General features: G+C 50.4%; 1 pseudogene; it reads right to left on the reverse strand.

Annotated features, from left to right (window-relative positions):
• Positions 1-3289: 3289 nt before the first annotated feature.
• Positions 3290-18956, reverse strand: part of LOC136488334 (uncharacterized) — a 52082-nt pseudogene continuing 36415 nt past the window's right edge.

Genomic DNA, 18956 nt, shown 5'->3' on the forward strand with positions numbered 1-18956 from the left:
CCCCGCCACCCAGCCCCTTGATACCGACCTCGTGATGAGGCTCGGAGAAGGGAAGCAGCACGACCGGTACTGGATGGCCTCCAACATGGTCGACTCGACCTCTGTGCCCAACCTCATCCAGATCCGAGCACAGAGCACGAGTTCCTCCGTCCCCATTCGACCTCGGCAGGCGAGCACACTGCAGCAGATGGTGACACTCCAGGTTAGTTCTATTTCATTCGCCGTTCATTACTTTTACACATGTACCTTGCATTTGCATTGTTTAAACGTTGGTGATTGAATATTGCAGGCCACTGTGGAGAGGATGGAGGCCGAGAGGGAGGCCGAGAGGGTCGAGAGGGAGAGGGAGAGGGCCCAGAGGGAGGCTGAGAGGGCCGAGTGGGAGGTCCTGAGGGCCCAGAGGGCGGCCGAGGCGTAGAGGATGCAGGACATGTTCTCATTCATGTTGAGCCTTGGCATCACTCTCCCGGGTGTGGTGGTGTCCCAGTCGCTGCTCGCTCCAGTTGTGCCTCCTACTCCTCTGGCTCTAGGCACTCCGATGAGTATATATATATGGTTGATCAAGTCCTTTAGCTTGTGTAGATACTAATGAATTCAATTCTCCTTTGTGCAACAGTCGTCGGGTTCGAACCCGACTCCTTCGCCTCAGCACACACACCCCGGCTGGATAGGTCCACCACCGCACGGAGGTGCCCCTTCAGGCTCCCATTGGGATCAGTGGCAGTAGGTGGTGCCCCTTCATGTTTCATTGACTTTTCTTAATCTAGGACTTGTGTTGGATGAAGACTTCTTAGATGTTGTCATGGATTTGCACATTGGATGTGCGTGTGATGGATTATGCAGGAGGATGTGCTTGTGATGGATGTTGGATGTGCTTATGATGTATTATGGATGTATGTGATGGATTATGTATGCGTTTTGTGTGATGCTAAATGCCTGTGTGCTGTCTCATGTATTATATATGAGTTTTGCATGTTTGCTTTCGAAGGAAAGCAACAAACAAAAAAAAATTGCAAATTTCCCAGCTTTGCCGAGTGCCAACACTCGGCAAAGAAGTCTTTGCCGAGTGCCAGGGGTGTGGCACTCAGCAAAGCTGGAAAAAAAATGCTGCAAATACAACCACTTCCCCAGTTTTGCCGAGTGCCACAGCCTGGCACTCGGCAAAGAGGTCAATTTTGCCGAGTGCCAGATGGTACCACTCGGCAAAGACTATTTTTAAAAAGATTTTTTTTTTTAAAAAAATTGTTTCTTTGCCGAGTGCTGAGCCCCGGCTCTCGGCAAAAATTCAAATTTTGCCGAGTGCCAATCCCTAGGCACTCGGCAAAGACGGCGTCAAATGTTGACGGCAGTTATTTTTTTTGCCGAGTGCGGGCTTGGCATTCGGCAAAGACTTTGCCGAGTGTCGATTTTTGGCACTCGGCAAAGAAATTTTTGCCGACAAAATCTTTACCGAGAGACCGTTGCCGAGTGCGGCACTCGGCAAAGCCTTTGCCGAGTGCTTGGCTGGCTTTGCCGAGTGCCCCCAGCACTCGGCAAAGAGGGCGTCTGCAGTTGTGGCAGCAGCTTTGCCATCTCTCGCGGCGCCCTTTTGATGGAGAAGCAGCTCCATGACCTTCTCCGTCCTCCCACTGTAGACTGCGAGATAGAGGGAAGGGCACATGCTGATGAGCAAGTGTGCAGCATCGTCACTGGGTTGCCTCATCGGCTTCGCATTATTTGCCGACAAATCACTCGTCGGACAGGCGAGCTGCACGCAGTGCTGCCGACGACGATCCATCGGATCAAGCTGCAGGTTGTTACGCCGCCGTTGCTGGAGGGTAGGCGATGGGCAGCTGCGTGTGAATATATAAGATGAAACCGCGATCTGGATCAGTCACACGGTTAAGACTCCAGCTAGATGCAAATATTTCTCTTTTATTTAAGTTTGTGATGCTACTAGCATGTAGACAGAGAAGGGCGGCAGACGGGCGAGAAATGAAATGCCAAGGGCTTGTATCATTCGACCGGCGGCCTTGTTTCCCTTTGCTAGATGCTGGCCATGTGACCAGGTCGCCACCGTGGTACAAGAATGCAGGCTCAGTCCTCAGATTCCTGAAGCCCAGCCAGGGTCAAAATGAACTCGACTTCCACTTAATATAAACACCAGCCTTAACAATGATACTCAATATGTGCATATGAAATGTTATCAATGAATACCGGCCAGAATTGCCTCCAAAAGCAGTATTCACGTTGACAACAAAATTTGGCTAGCCCAGGGCATGATTTCACATCGATAATTGACCGGATAATAGATTTAGAGATCATTCGGCCTCAGACCAAATGGTCGGGACGTGTTGGTACTCTCGCGTGCAGGGTTCGAGCCCCCACGGGTGCGCTCCTTCGCCTGCCGGAGTTAAAAAAATCCCCTCGCCTGTCCCGAGTTTCCCAAAGCACAGGCAACGGACCGGCCCACTCACAGGGTAACGGACCCCTGTGTAAGGGCGGGACACGGTGTTCAGGGGTTTTCTCGGCCTGTGTAAGAAGGTCTTCTTTCTTAAGCACAATGTTGCGGGGGCTATCTGCCCACCGTAGGCCGAGTTTTTTTTAAGCAGTCATCGTCGTTGTTTCTTTTTTTTTTTTGAAGAATCTGGAGAGGCCAAAGCCCCTACAGTAGAATAATTAAATTAAAGACGAACCAAACGTACAACAGTTTACAAGGAAGCTCAAGAAACAAAAAAAGAAAGGAAAAAATGCTTTTTTTTTTTCTGAATTACAACCAGCTTTGGATCCATGAGCAGAAATCTTCTGAACGACTTTCATTTACTCTGATTGAAGTTAAGGTCATCTCCTTATTAAAAGCAGTTTTCTTGACTGAAGGTCAGGACCTATTCCTTTGAAAATCAGGTTGTTGCGAGCACCCCAGATTGTCCAACACATGATTATCACAGCATTCATAAAGAATTCAGAATTCAGTTGGTTTCTGAAATGCAGATTCACTTGAGGGAAGGAAGCCTTATCTGGAATTTGTATGTTGATGAGATTCCAACATAACTTGGCAAAAGGGCACTCCAGGAAGATGTGGGTGACTGTTTCTTCGTTTGGTTGATGACAGAGAGCTCACAGTTAGACGAGTCCAAGTGCATGTTTTTTCTTCTTAAGATGTTTCTTGTATTCAATCGATCTTTTAAGAGCAACCAAAATAAAACTTTGTTTGGCAGAAGGTCTTCCAAAGCCGGATAAAAACAGGATGGACTGTGTGATGGCCTATTAACTTCTTGTAGGCCTTGGTTGCTGCAAATAAATTAGATCCCTAGACATAACCACAAGAGTCATTTTCAGCTGTGAAGTTTATACTATCCAGGATGTTGGTCAGGTTTATCATTTGGGAGTATGCCAAGTCAGAAAGAGGCAGGTGGAAGAGCTGACTATGTTCCATTGCTTTACTGATTGAGATGGTTTTGTTTCTTGCAAAAGAGTAGACGGTCTCGTCCTTGAGGTTCGCCTTGCCGTCGTCGCCGTACCCTCCGGGCAGGTTGAACCCGGCGGCGAACGCGGCGGTGACGACGAGCCCGAGCACCACCGCCAGGCTGTCGGACGTGTTCTGTATCCCCTTCCGCACCATGTCGCGGCCGCCCCACTGCTCCAGCTGGTCCTGCCTCTGCGGCCGGAGCCGTGCGCCGTAGGCGACTAGCGCCACCACCAGGCTTATCGTGGCGAAGAAGCCGGCGGCCCATCCTTCGGCGCCGAGATCGAACGCCGTGTGACCGTCGTTGTTCAGAACGTCGGCACGCACCTTGCCCTTCCGTAGCAGGGCCTCCACGACGCCGGTTGACCCCGCGGCCACCGCGAGGTGGAGCGGCGTGTTCCCGTCCCTGTCCTGCGCGTCCAGGAGGCCGCGGCCGCGGAGCATGGGGCTCCTGATGGCGAGCGACACCACCGCCGAGGAGCTCGTCTCCCTGGCCGCGGCGTGGACGAAGGTACCGCCGCTGCCGTCGCGGAGCTCGGCGCGTCGGGGCAGCTCCCTAGCATGTCCTCCACGACGCGGTGGTGCCCCATCCGCGCCGCGACGTGGAGTGCCGACAGACCGCCCGAGTCCTTCTTGTAAACCGTGCTCGGCGGTGAGGCGCGCAGGATCGCGTTCACGATCTTGCGGTCGCCGTCGGACGACGCGAAGTGGAGCGGGCTGCTGCCGCTGCTGTCGACTTGGTCTGCCAGAGCTGGCCTCCATTCCAGTAGCAGGTGAACCATCTCTGCAGCCAACGCAAATGCTCAACACATTACAATTTTTCTCCGCAAGAGGAAATAAGCGACTAACCGCAGCGTGCAGAGCATTCTGCGAGCTCGGCCCGGCAGATGACGCGTGCCTGCATGTGGTAATCGCTCTGACCGCTTGCACCGACCCGCTGATTACTGCCAAGTACAGAGGCGACACGCCGGCGTTGTTGAGCTCGGCCGCCGGTTCTGCCGCCGCCGAGACCAGGACCTCCACCGTAGCGCCGTGCCCGTGCCTCGCCGCCAGGTGCGGGGCCGAGTCCCCGGCCTCATTCTTGCATCCCAGAATGTTCTCGCCACGGTCCCTGGCCAGCTCGACGAGGACAGCGGCGACTGCCCTGACGTGCCCAGCCCTCGCCGCGCAATGCAGCGGTGTGTCTAGCGCCGAGTTCCGGCGAGAAAGGAGACCCTGACCCTTGAACCTGAGGTAGAGCTCCCGGATCAGCTCGTGGTGCCCTTGCTCTGCTGCCACGTGTAGAGCGGTGTTCCTCGATCTCCGCGGTCAACTCAAGTATGTCGCACTGTCCATGCATAACATTGCCTGAAACCGGTATGAGGAAACTAGAATAACCAAATTTGCGGCTTAAACGATGAGCTCAATTGGAGGTTATAAATTCATCCGACAGGTTAGTGGTTAGGGTTTGTTTGGCCTCATTCGTATTCAGCTCGGTAGTATCCAGATGTGTTATAGTAGATTAGGAAGAAAATTAGTTAGTTTTTCATCCCAATACACGTAGAACCCGGCTCAGCACCCATGGCGGCGGCAAGGTACCCCGGCGACCCTCGCGCTAGGCCGGCTCGCGCTTTCTGCGCGGTGTCGGCAACTGGCTCCATTAAGCGCCGCCGCAACGAGCTCATTGACAAGGCGGCGGTGTGCTGGCTCAACAGAAACAACCACGACACGGAAATCTACCACGTTGAAGATGCCCTCCGCAGCAAGCTCCACCTGCGCCGCAAAGATTTCCAGGTGGTCAAGCACTACGCCGAGCAGTACCTCATCACTGCTCAGACCCGGCGACCAGGCAGCGTCTGCTGGACCATGGGGTCATCTCCGACGGTGCTAGGGACTTGCACTTTGATGCCTGGAGTGAGCGCAGCTACGCCAGCAACACCAACTAGGAGTACCGTGTCAAAGTACGCATTGAGGGCATCCCGTTGCACTGCTGGGCGGAGGACGTGGCTGTCCGGGCGCTCGGTGATGGCTGCGCAGTGCACTACCTGGAGGAGAGGACGCGTCGTAGAGTGCGCACCAGATCCTTCGACCTGTGGGCCTGGTGCAAGGATCCCAGCGACATCCCCACCGAGGTCTGGCTCACGGTCACCAAGCCAGACAGGGAGCCCCCGTCGACATCCATCCCGCTCCCTCTGGCGCCAGGGACGAAGCTAGGAAATAATTTAGGAGGGGCTAAACAATGGCAATTAGCAAGAAAAGAGGTTCAGCAAATCTCAGCCCCTCCTACTACATCTACAGCTCAAATTTCAGACGGCGGCTCTACGGGGCTTCACTTACGAGCGAGCGGTAGGGGGGGCTGAAGCCCCCCTAGCCCCACCGCCGGCTCCGTGCCTGTCTGGCGCCACCTCACTACAACGACCCGGTCGACCTCAAGCGCGGCCACGCCGAACCGCAAGGCACGCCGTGAGTTCATCTGGAGCTACGGCGCGCCGGATTCAGTCGGCGAGCGGCTGCCTGGCAAGCACGGAGACAACCGGGGGCATGATCTGGGACACCACCAGAGAAGGGACGACGTCGACTACGAGCAGCGCCGGGGCCACGGCACTCGCCGGCACCGCAGCCTCTCCAGTTGGGCAAGAAACTCGCGCTGCAGAGGCGAGCATGAAGACTGCATCAGCCCCAACAGGTGGCGCGGACGCAGGGATTCTCCAAGAAGAAGCCGGGTGGCAAAGGATGCTCCTCAGGCGCCAAGCATGGTCTGGAAGGTGAAGGCAACAAAGGAAGAAAAGAAGCAGAAAAAAGTGACCTTCGCTGACCCAATCGCAACTGAGCTCAAGCCCCCCAAGCCGGTTCTGCCAGATGACAGCATCATGTTCATCAAGGGTAACCCCCATTCTCATGTTCATCACTTTACTGTTTCTCCTCGGATTGACCCTCTGCAAGTGGAAAGTGTTATGTGCAGATCCTGTGTCTGCAGAGTAGGTGGAGGCTACTATGGCTGAGGGAAAGACAAAGGCACACCAAGTCCTGGACAAGAACTTCAAGCTGCTGGAGATGGAGCTCGAGCAACTGCACAGCAAGCTGGGGACCAACCTTTATCCCTGCCAAGCACATCTACATCTGAGTTGCATAATTGTTCTCTAGCAGAGGATATTATTGGTTCCATAGACTTAGTTTCTCCCAATGTTTTGCAACCACAACCAAACACACTTGCAAACTCACTTTTACCATGCAATGCTACCACCCAATCTCCCTTTATCCCATCACAACATGATCCTGTGTATAATATCCAAAACCATGACGAGGTTCAGCACATAGACTCCCATGTGGGCTCGCTGGCAGTTGGAGATAACCAGGAAAATACCTCCAATGCTGAGCTGCTCGAGCAGCAACAGAGTCATGACCAAACCGACGACACACCAGAGAACAATCAAGGGGCTACCACTCGATCTCCTATCAACCCTTCAGAGCACGTGTCTGTACTTAATATCCAGAGCCATAACGAGGTTCCACACACAGACTATGCTGGTTCCATATTGGGAAATGCCGAGGTTGATACGGCACTAGGAGATAACCAGGCATCTAACTCTGCTCAGAACCATGACCTTATAGATAACACAGCAGATATCAATCGGATGCAAATTAACAATACTACTACACTCACACAAGATCCAGAGGTAGAAACCTTCATTGACTCAATGGCCGCAGCCCTGCAAGTGCCTCTCCTAGAGGAAGATCCACGGACACCGAATACACACGCCCATAACAAGACCACCAGTAGTGTCACTACCAACCCCCCAGAGAGCTCGATCCAGAGAAAAAAGCATCAGGTTTGCAAAGAAAGCAGCCGTAAATGTAGGCAAAGGCACTATCCAAATTACGCAAGAACTGCTAGTCAAAAAATTGGGCGATCTGTTAGGTGACGAAGATACTCAAAACGAAACTGATTTTGATCTTTATGCACAGCATTTCGAGATGCCCATTATATTGACAAGAACAAGATGGAGGCCATCAAGATCCTGATCGAGCACAGTGCCAGCATGCCGAACAAGGGCGCTCCGCAGAAGAGGGTGAAGGCGCAGGTGGGTCTGGGTGCCTAGAGGGCCTCCAGGCTCCAGCCTCAGTTGTAACGTTTCAGATGTTAGTCCCTCCATGCAAAGAAGGTTCGGCCATATGGCCATTGCATCGTATAGCCTGGTATGGCTGGGCGATCACGCCCCTGTCGTGTGTTGAACTTTTCAGAGTTGGTTTGCCTGGGTGCGAGCATTGCATGCCGGCAAACGGTTGTTGCAACGTTTAATCAATGTCAGCAAAAGATTGACTGTGCGAAAGCAAATCACTTCCTTGGAAGCCACTGTGGTTTGTCTACAGGAAACCAAAATTGCAACATGGACGTATTCACTGTGAGTAGAGACGGTAGGGGCAGACATGGCACAAAACTTTGTACGTGTCGCTACGTACCTTCGGCAGGTGCTTCCGGAGGAACTTTAATTGCAGCGTCAGATCGTTTCTTCAAACTTCAAAATCCTCACGTCACGGCAAATACTATCTCGGCAACAATCACAATGTTGGCCGAAAATATAGAATGACAAAATCCTTTTCATGCAGGAGATCACTGATCTAAAACAACAAATGCTGCCTGCTTGGCTGCTACTAGGGGATTTCAACCTAATATACCGTGCTGAGGACAAAAACAACGGACGCCTTAATCTCCCTATGCTCAACACAGATTCAAGACTACCATTGATAACCTCTTATTGGCAACTTTTGACCTGTGGGGAAAGAAATATACATGGTGCAATGGCCAACAAACGCCGACGATGACAAAAATAGATCACCTGTTTGCCACGGGCGAATGGCTAGATGTTTTTCCAAGAACGGACCTCCATGCTCTTGCTTCCATAGGTTCCGACCATTGCCCACTACTCCTTCAAGGAGATGTAGTTTTGGACTTCTATGGGCCTGTTTGTTTCCACTTCTCCTGGCCACGCTTGGATTATAATCTAAGCGAAGATTTTCTCGCTTCTCGCTTTTCGCTTCTTGTAGTTCAAATCTCTGAAGCGGCTTACCACATAAGCGAGAATCGGTGGAAATAAACAAAGCGTTTGGCGGGATTCTCGCTTATTTCCACCGACAAGCCGCTTATAAACGGAAACAAACGGGGCCTATAGAGGATTCCGATTCGAAGCTTTCTGGACCAGATGTCCGGGCTTCTCTGATGCAGTCCAAGACGCTTGAAGCAAACCGGTTCACACACAGGACGCGATACTACGGGTTCACGTCAAATTAATACGGACTGCAAAGGCTCTTAAAAACTGGAGGCGGAAAAAATTCAGTGGTTGGAAGTTAAGTTGGGCAATTATCAATATCACACTTACCAATATAGAAAGAGCACAAGAATGCCGTCTGCTCACAGTAGACGAAATAGAGTTCAAGAAATACCTAAAGAACAAAGCACTGGGAGTTGCAGCAGTACAGAAAGCTAGAGCACGTCAACATTCAAGGCTAACCTGGATTCGGAAAGGAGACACAAACAGTCGGTTTTTTCCAGCTACATGCAAATGCGAGAAGAAAAAAGACTTTCATCAGTTCCTTTATGCTGCCAGACTGGGACCGTGGTCACACAAAATGAAAAATCAAAGACGATACACAGCCATTTCTCTCAGATCTTGGGGACGGCGGCCACAAGAACAAAGGCTATCAACTGGCAAGCACTAGGATACGTACACCATGACTTAGAGGATCTGGACGCTCCTTTCACGGAACAGGAAATTGCGACGGTAATAAAGCAAATGTCCCTAGAAAAAGCACCGGGACTGGATGGATTTATAGGGCTGTTCTACAAAAAATGTTGGCAAATTGTAAACGAAGATATCATCCAGGCTATTATGAGTTTTTTCAGTCACCAAACGGCAAGACTAACGCTCATCAATCAGGAAAACATTGTGCTATTGCCAATGATTCAAGTAGCCTCACAAGTGTCGGACTACAGGCCAATCATTGGGAATCCCCATCTCTACTCGCTGCCTGCGCCGGACTGAGGAACAATTCCTCATCGATACCGTCGCGGCGCGTATTCCGCTATGGAAGGGCCAGCTCATGAACACTGCAGGCAGGGTGGCGTTGACGCAGGCGACGCTATCCGCCATCCCAGTGCACCTCTCCATTGCCGTATGTCTGTCGCCATGGGCGGTCGACCGCATTGATAAGCTGCGTCGATCGTTCATATGGTCTGGGTCGGCCTCGGTGGCCGCGGGAAAGTGTCGCGTGGCCTGGGACGTGGTCTGTAGGCCAAAGGAGCTTGGGGGCCTCGGCGTCATCAACCTGCGCAGGTTTGGTCTGGCACTTAGACTGCGCTGGGAGTGGCTGCGGAAGGTCGACCCAAACAGAACGTGGATCGATCTGCCGACAACAACCGACAGGACCACGCGTGCCCTCTTTTGTGCAGCAACAATGGTGGCAGTCGGGGACGGGACCTCAACGTTGTTTTGGCATGACTCATGGATCCATGGATGCTGTGTACAGCAAATTGCGCCTGCTGTGTTTGCCTCTGTTCCACGGGCGAAGACGAGGTCACGGACTGTGGCGTCGGGATTGGCTGGCCACGCATGGGTGTCCGACATCACTGGTGCGCAAACTGTGCAGGTATTCCTCCAGTACTTGGACCTCTGGGAGCGGGTGCGTGGGGTACAGCTGGTCGCGGGGGTTATGGACTCCGTCATCTGGCGTTGGTCCGCTGACCACAAATACTCCGCGGCATCGGCGTATGGTGCGATGTTCATTGGATCGACCACGCCTTTGGGTGCCAAGCTGATATGGGGGACGCGGGCACCGCCAAAGGTCAGGTTCTTCTTCTGGTTGGCTATGCATCGTCGTTGCTGGACGGCAAATCGCCGGATGCGGCATGGCCTGCAGGACAGTGACGATTGCATCATGTGTCTTCAAGCATCTGAAACTTTGGATCATATCCTGCTGGGCTGTGGCCTCAGCCGCCAGGTCTGGATAATCCTCCTGTCCAGGCTTGGGCTCACAGCCGTCGCCGCCCACGGGGACGTCGGCACCTTTCGCTGGTGGGCCTGGGCTAGGCGTAGGGTGCATCGAAGCAGCAGGAAGGGCTTCGATTCGTTAATCATGCTAACCTGCTGGGTGCTTTGGAAGGAACGCAACGCATGGACGTTCAAGAATGAAGCCAAGGACGTCCGAGAGCTGTGTTTGGAGATCCGACAGGAGGCTGACTTGTGGTTGAGGGCTGGGTATTCGACCCTGTCGTCGCTCACTTCGTTCATGTAATTGGTCACTTGTGACGTTGGTTTTTTTCTTTTTCCGCTCTGTTTTCTGTTTTTTCTACTCGACAGGGCAACCTTTGGTTACCTTACGTCGACGTTGCCGTTGTTTGTTTGGATGTTCTCTACTTCCTCTTAATGAAATACGTGCTACAGTGCACGTTCGAGAAAATAATAACCAAACTGCAAGCCAACCGCCTCGCTCCGCACATGAACTCCTCGGTGTCAATCGCCCAAAATGCCTTCATCAAGAAACGATGCATACATGATAATTTTATATATGCGCAAAGAGTCATACAACACTACCACTACGCCAGATTTGCACATCACTACCAGCATCATCACTGCCGGATTTGTGAGAACCGGCAGTGATGTGCCTTCACTGTCGGTTATGAGCTTGAAAATGAAAAAATGATTGGTGCTAGGCTAAAACCGGCAGTGAAGGACCACATCACTGCCGGTTCGTGGCTTCAACCTGTAGTGTTTTGGCGGCCACTCATCAGTCCCGGTTTAAGCCAAGAGCCTACAGTGATTGGGCTCTATAACTGTCGGTTCTAGCCAAGAACCGACGGTGATAAGCCTACAACACAAAAAGACTGCAGCTGTCCTCTCCTTCCTCCTCTCTTCCACCCCGAGAATAGAGGCGCGCGTTTTGACCCTTCCCTCCATTGTTGTGGCTGCTCTTCACCATGAAGCTAGTGCTTGGATTTTGAAGAATGGCTTGATCTTTTTGCTTTAAGGTTAGTAACAAACATCCACTCCTTTGATTTTGTTGCTTAATTAGCTTCGTTTTGATGGTTACATTGCTTGATTCTCATTCTAGTTCTTTCTCCATTCTAGAGAGCACTTTTCCAATTGGACATTTATGCAAGGCTCAAATTATGGTGAATCCATCATCCAAAAGGTTGGTGTCTATGAACACATTTAAATTCCTAGCTAATTATTCCATAGTGGTCAAGATCATCATTGTTAGTATCACTACTGGAAACGGGATCTTTGCTGAGTGCAAACTGCTTTGCCGAGTGTCAAAAATCGGGTAGCAAAGAATTGCACTCGGCAAAAAAGGCACTCGGCAAAAGCGCGGCACTCGGCATAGGCTGCCCCGCATAACGGTGTTCGACCACGTCCTTCTTTGCCGAGTGCCTGTTGTTAGGCACTTGGCAAAGAAGTTTTTTTTTAAATTTCTTTGCCGAGTGTCCCAGATCTGGCACTCGGCAAAGAATTTTTTTTAAATAGTTTGCCGAGTGCCCCAGATCTGGCACTCGGCAAAGAATTTTTTTTTTGAAAATACTTTGCCGAGTGCCCCTGACACGGCGCTCGGCAAAGAATTTTTTTTCGAAATGTCTTTGCCGAGTGCCCCTGTGAAGGCACTCGGCAAAGAGGATATTAAAAAAAAATCCAAAACCCTCTTTGCCGAGTGCCTTATTCTTGGCACTCGGCAAAGACCCCCTTTGCCGAGTGCCATGCCCCGGCACTCGGCAAAGTTTTTTTTTGTTCACATGTGGAGATGTCCTGGTTTGTAAGCATCGTACATGACAACGTGCACCAAACCTTCTCAAATTTTTATCATAGCCTCCACATACGATATCACGACAGCTCAACAAGTTTCATGATTTTCAGACTTCGTTTGCTTTTTATAGAATTTAAAAACACTTCGCACGCAAGTTCGCGGTCATGTTTCGTGAACAAGATGTCCGAAATTTTGGGTCCGTTCATGTTTACGGCCTCACACTACACTCAGTAACATGACTATCATTTTTTGAATCATTAAATTCCATTATTCGTACCACGCGCAATTCAAATTTATATTTTTCGAAAAAATTCAAGTAAACGAAATAAAGTAACTAAATATATCAAAAAGCCACAAAAAATCTCCAAATTCTAACTAGGAGTTCCTGATACTTTAAAAGGGCTGCACAAAAAATTTGGAGGCCAAAAACAAAAAAAAACTTTGCCGAGTGCCGGGGCATGGCACTTGGCAAAGGGGGTTTTTGCCAAGTGCCAAGAATAAGGCACTCGGCAAAGAGAATTTTGGATTTTTTTAAAATATCCTCTTTGCCGAGTGGCTTCACAGGGGCTCTCGGCAAAGACATTTCGGAAAAAAAATTCTTTGCCGAGCGCCGTGTCAGGGCACTCGACAAAGTATTTAAAAAAAAAAAAATTCTTTGCCGAGTGCCAGATCTGGTGCACTCGGCAAACAAAATTTTAAATTTTTTTTAAAACACCCTTTGCCAAGTGCCAGATCGGGGGCACTCGGCAAAGGGGGGATTTAACCCCTCCTGCCTGGGCCGGCCACACACCCCGCACACACGCCACGCGCCTGCGCCATCGCCCGCTGGCCCGCGCCGCCACCGCCCGCGCCGCCGCGCCGCCCGCGCGCCCGCGCGCTCGCGCCACCCGCGCCCTGCCCCCGGCCACCGGCCCTACCCCCGGCCGCACCCTGCCCTGCCCCCGGCCATGCCCTGCCCCTGGCCGCGCCCTGCCCTCGGCTGCGCCGGCCCTGCTCTCGGCCGCGCCGGCCCTGCCCCCGACCGCGCCCCGTGGACCGGTCGCCCCGACGCCGCCCGTGCCCGACTCCGATGACCCCAACTCCTACCCCGACGCCGCCTGACCCCGACGCCGCCAGCCCCTACCCCCCGCGCCCATCAGGTATGCCTTCTCTCTTGTTGTTGTCGTGGTAGTGATAGTTGTAGTAGTATTAGTTGTACTAGTAGTGCTAGTGATAGTAGTAGTATTAGAAGTAGTGGTAGTAGTAGTACAACTAGTGGTACTAGTAGTAGTAGAATTAGTGGTAGTAGTAGTAGTAGTGGTAGTAGTAGTAGTAGAACTAGTGATAGTAGTAGTAGCAATAGTGGAAGTAGTAGTAGAAGTAGTGGTACTACTTGGATATATTCTTCTGCATGGATTGATATCCAAACTACATGGCTTCTCTTGAGACAAATGTGCTTGTCGGCCATCGTGCCGTTGTTTTTTGCAGGTTTTGGAAACCTCACCATGCAGGGGAGGTTCTGCCGATTTTTTTAAATGATAGTATCAGTATTTTGTTCCATTTTTGTAGAGAAGAGCACGTCAGAGCCGAGTCGGAGTTCCCGTCGCCGTGCCGGTCTGCCTGCACCGCGTCGCCTCGCCACTGCACCGACCCGCCATGGCCCCGCTAGCCTGACTCCGCCGCCACCCTAGGTATAACCCCTCTTTCCATATCATGGTCGTAGATCGCGTAACCCAGTTAGGCATCTCCCGTTCGAAAGAGATACGGTTGGAGGTATGCAGATCTTTGCATATCTATGACCGTATCTGTTTCGGATTGTCCACACTTTTTGGACAGGCCGCGGATGTGTAGATGGGTTAGTTTCCATGGTCTGCTCTGGTCCAAGATAGAGTTTTGGCATCACCTCCCTGTTGTTCTCCGGATACGCACTCTTCTTTGGCAGGACGCGTATCTAGAGAACAGCGGGGAGGTGCTGCCAAAATTCTATCTCGGATAGGAGTAGAGCATGGAAACTAACCTCATCTACGCATCCACGGGTGGGATTAGGACCTATCCTCACCTATTAGACAGTAGGAACACCATGTAGATGCAATTGATGGTTACATTACTCGCTGATACATATGTTAGAGGATGGATGACCGTTAGTGGATGTACATAGGCTGGAGAAGTCAGAGTGATTACACCACGGAATGGATGAACAAGATCGATGCAGCAAATGTTTTGTGTCCCAGCAACAAATGTGGAAACAGGAGAAGGGTAAACAAGGTGGAAATGGGTAAACATCTTGTGAAGAATGGATTTACGCCGGACTACACCCGGTGGGTCCACCATGGTGAAGCCCATCATATGAGAGAGGAGGTGGTGAGACCACGGGTGGAGGCTTTTGATGCTGGTGCCGGGGTAGCAGACATGTTAGATGACTTTCACCTAGGACAGTTCGATGAGGGATGTGAGAAGGAGGAGATGGAGGCAGCTGCATAGGCGTTCTACGACATGATGGACTCGACACAGAAACCCCTTCACGATCGGTCAACGGTGTCTCAACTGGATACCATTGGACGCTTAATGGGGTTGAAGTCCGAGTTAAACTTGAGTGGACCTGGCTTCAATAAGATGTTGGCCGTGATTGGCACCCAGCTTCTGGAGGGCCACATTCTGCCAAAGAGCATGTATGAGTCATAGAAACTCCTTCGTGCACTTAAGATGCCGTATGAGCAGATACATGCTTGTCCGAAGGGGTGCGTCCTATTTAGGAAAGAATACGAGCATGTAAAGTTCTGTCCAAAGTGTAAATCCTCCAGGTACCTAGAGGTAGACTCTGATGATGGCCAGAAGAGGCAACTTACGATCCCCATGAAAATCCTATGGTACCTTCCGTTCCTACCAAGGATCCAATGGCTATATATGACCAAGGAATCCGCAGAACAGATGACATGGCACAAAAATGGCAAATGGTACAATCCTGACAAGGTGGTACATCCATCCGATGGTGAAGCTTGGATCCGCTTTAATGACAAACATCATGACAAAGCAGATGAGGCTCGTAATGTACATGTCGCGCTAGCAACAGATGAGTTCAATCCTTATGGAATGATGGCTGCCCCATACACATGTTGGCCCGTCTTCGTTATCCCCCTTAATCTCCCCTCGATGTCTTCTTTCAACGATATAACGTATTCTTGTCATTGATAATTCCTGGACACCCAGGGAGTAATATGGGTGTGTTTATGGAGCCCGTGTTTGATGAATTGGTCCGTGCTTAGGACGAAGGGGTATGGACATATGATCGAACTACAAAGACAACCTTCAAAATGCACGTTTGGTACCACTACTCCCTGCATGACTTCCTGGCGTATGGGATATTCTGCGCCTGGTGTGTTCACGGGAAGTTCCCATACCCAATATGCAAGGAAGGTGTGAGGTTCATTTAGTTGCAGAAGGGTGGCAAGTATTCGTCGTTCGATAGACATCGTCAATTCCTACCTCTTGACCATCCATTCAGACAAGACATCAAGAACTTTATGAAAGGTGTCAAAGTGACAAACCCTGCACCGTGGATGATGACTGGTGCCGAGGTTCATGCTCAGATAGATGCTCTCGTGCCCAATGAAGAAGGTGGTTTTGTGGGATATGGTGAGCAACATATGTGGACTCATATCTCGGGCATGACGAGGCTCCCCTATTTCGATGACCTTCTTCTACCACATAACATTGATGTAATGCACACTGAAAAGAATATCGCCGAGGCACTTTGGGCAACACTCATGGACACTGAAAAGTCTAAGGACAACCCTAAGGCTAAAGTGGACCTGGCAACGTTGTGCGATAGACCAAATCAAGAGATATAGCCTCCTAGTCGTGGCAAGACCTGGAGAAGGCCTAAGGCCGATTTCGTCTTGAAAAGGGACCAAAGGAGGGAAGTACTTGAATGGATCAAGACGCTAATGTTCCCTAATGGGTATGCAGCGAATCTAAAGAGGGGAGTGAATTTAGGCACTCTGCGAGTCAACGGGATGAAGAGTCATGACTACCACATATGGATTGAGCGACTTCTTCCAGCGATGGTTCGAGGCTATGTCCCAGAGCATGTCTGGCAAGTGTAGGCAGAGTTGAGCTACTTATTCCGCTAGCTTTGTGCCAAGGAGCTCTCTCGGACCGTCATTGATGACTTGGAAAAAGCAGCACCCATGTTGCTCTGTAAGTTGGAGAAGATCTTTCCACCCGGCTTCTTCTTACCGATACAGCATTTGATTGTGCACCTCCCGTATGAGGCATGGATGGGGGGGGGGGGGGGGGCGTGCCGAACCGTTGGTGCTATCCAATCAAGAGATGTCTGAAGACTCTTTGCAAAAAATGTAGAAATAAAGCCAAAATTGAGGCTTCCATTGCAGAGGCATACATTCTAAAAGAGGTGTCGAACTTCACAAAGAAATACTACACTGAGAAACTTCCTAGCGTTTATAATCTACCCCCTCATTACAATGCTGACAAAAATGAATCGAACCTTAGCCTTTTCCAAGGGCAACTCAGAAGTGCAAGTGCATCGACCACTAAGCAATTGCAAAATGAAGAGTGGCGCAGTATCATGCTATATGTGTTGACCAACCTTGTCGAGGTGCAGCCATAATTTTGGGTAAGTTCTGAACGAACTTGTTTCATTTCGCCGTATGTCCTTGTTTCTTCGTCCAACCCCCTTGTTTCTCGTTGGTACAGGGAATTTCTTCGTCAATCCTGGCATGGATCAAGGCAACCTACCCCGCAAGAAAATGATACCCTTCTTTCATAGGGTGAAGGACCAAGGAGCCCCGATTTCATTTGTTGGTTCAAACAGAAAGCCCAAACTAATGCGCCTATAAGTGACGAGCTAAGACAGGTTGCAAACGGCTGTGCCGTTAGGGTCAAGTCATTTATCGGTTATGACGTGAATGAATATCGTTTTCACACAGCAAGCTACGAGCAGAGTCGGCCCAATCGAAAAACCACAAACAACTGAGTTGTTACGCCCGACACTAATGGACTCGACTATTATGGAAGAATTGAAGAAATCTACGAACTATCATTCTATGATTCCAAACCTCTTACTCCTGTCATATTCAAATGCCACTGGTTTCATCCTGGAGTAACGAGACGGACCCCTAAGCTTGGGCTAGTCGAGATTCGATAGGATTCCATCTATTTAGGAAAAGATGTCTACATTGTGGCTCAATAGGCCGTCCAGGTTTATTATACATCATACGCATGCAAAGACGCCGAGCATCTTAAGGGTTGGTCTATTGTGCACAAGGTATCGCCACATGGTAAACTACCTATCCCAAACGATGAAGATTACAACTTCAACCCAAACACATATGATGGAGAGTTCTATCAAGAAGAGGGCCTACAAGGGAGGTTTGACATAGACTTAACCGAAGAGATAGGAATGGAAGTAGACAATGAAAGGGATAATGATGAGGACGCTGGAGACGAGGTGTGAAATCTGAAGGACATACAAATGCTTGAGTGATTACGTTTAGGCAATGACAATGAAGACAACATTCCTCCTTTGGATAGTGTTGATGAGTTGGACAATATTGATAGTGATGACGAGACCTATGATCCAGCTAATCTCAATCATGAAGATTATTTCTAATACATGTAATACTATGTTTTTTGTAATTATGTTTTGTTCATTTTTGAAAATATTTCTAATACATGTATTACTATGTTTTTTGTAATTATGTTTTGTTCATTTTTGCACATATTTCTAATTACGTCTTATTTTTCTTTTTTATTGCAGGTGATTGAACAAAGATAGCGGGCGACCGTCATAGGTCCATGAACTCGATTTACCAAAGACGCAGTCGGCTGCAGGAGGAGGCGGAGGGGGCGCCGGAGGGATCAGACAGGAGGAGGAGGAGGACCACTAGACGTAGGAGGGGGTTGTCTCCTCCCACGCCGCGTGAGGAGGAGCCGGAGGAGGAGGTGGCGCCCGTGGATGAGTCGGACGATGAGCTGGTTCGGCAGACGGACGAGGAGGAGGGGCCGCACTAGGACGATGAGTTGGAGGCAGCAGGCACGGGTTCCCCTTCCTCCGACTCCACTTCGAGTGTCTACTTGCGAGGTCCCGCGAGCCTCCCATTGGTTCTGCTTCCTCACCAACGCCCAGTGATTCTCCCCGAAGGGCAAAAGTAAGTAACGTTATATGTTATCACCACTACTTCATATGATATGACGAAAAACTAATATTTTTTCTTAATTACTTGTGCAGGAACTGGGTGGTTGTGTCGGGTGGTTGCGCACGGCTAGTCAACGGCATCCTGGGTCTTCTATGTAGGCAACACTTCCCCGACATTGTCACGTATGCATCGAAGACGGAGCCGGCCTACTCGTTTGACCACTACGCCATCGCCACCGATGCGGAGTACCCCAACAAGGCGGTGCGGGTGAAGGTAGAGTTTTGGGTAAGTCTCCCTCGCACAACATTGCTCAATACGTCGCATTCATTGGACTTTTCTTGAAATAATGAATGGATACATCTCTTTTGTATTCAGACTTATAACAGATGCTAGGAGGGATTTGAGGCCAGAGCGGAGTAGGTGACTACCAAAGCCTGTAAAAAACTCGTCTCCGACATGCATCACGAGGTGCGCATCTAGGCCATCGTAACCTACTGCGGGTCGAAGCTTGGAGAGAGGAAAACCAAGAAAGACGCAAGAGAGATGTAGCTGACCCGAGAGCACTACCTTGAGGTAAATGAAGAACATCAATATTGATTCGTTTT

This window comes from Miscanthus floridulus, chromosome 10 (assembly GCF_019320115.1).
Source record: "Miscanthus floridulus cultivar M001 chromosome 10, ASM1932011v1, whole genome shotgun sequence".
In the NCBI taxonomy this organism is placed as follows: Eukaryota; Viridiplantae; Streptophyta; class Magnoliopsida; order Poales; family Poaceae; genus Miscanthus; species Miscanthus floridulus.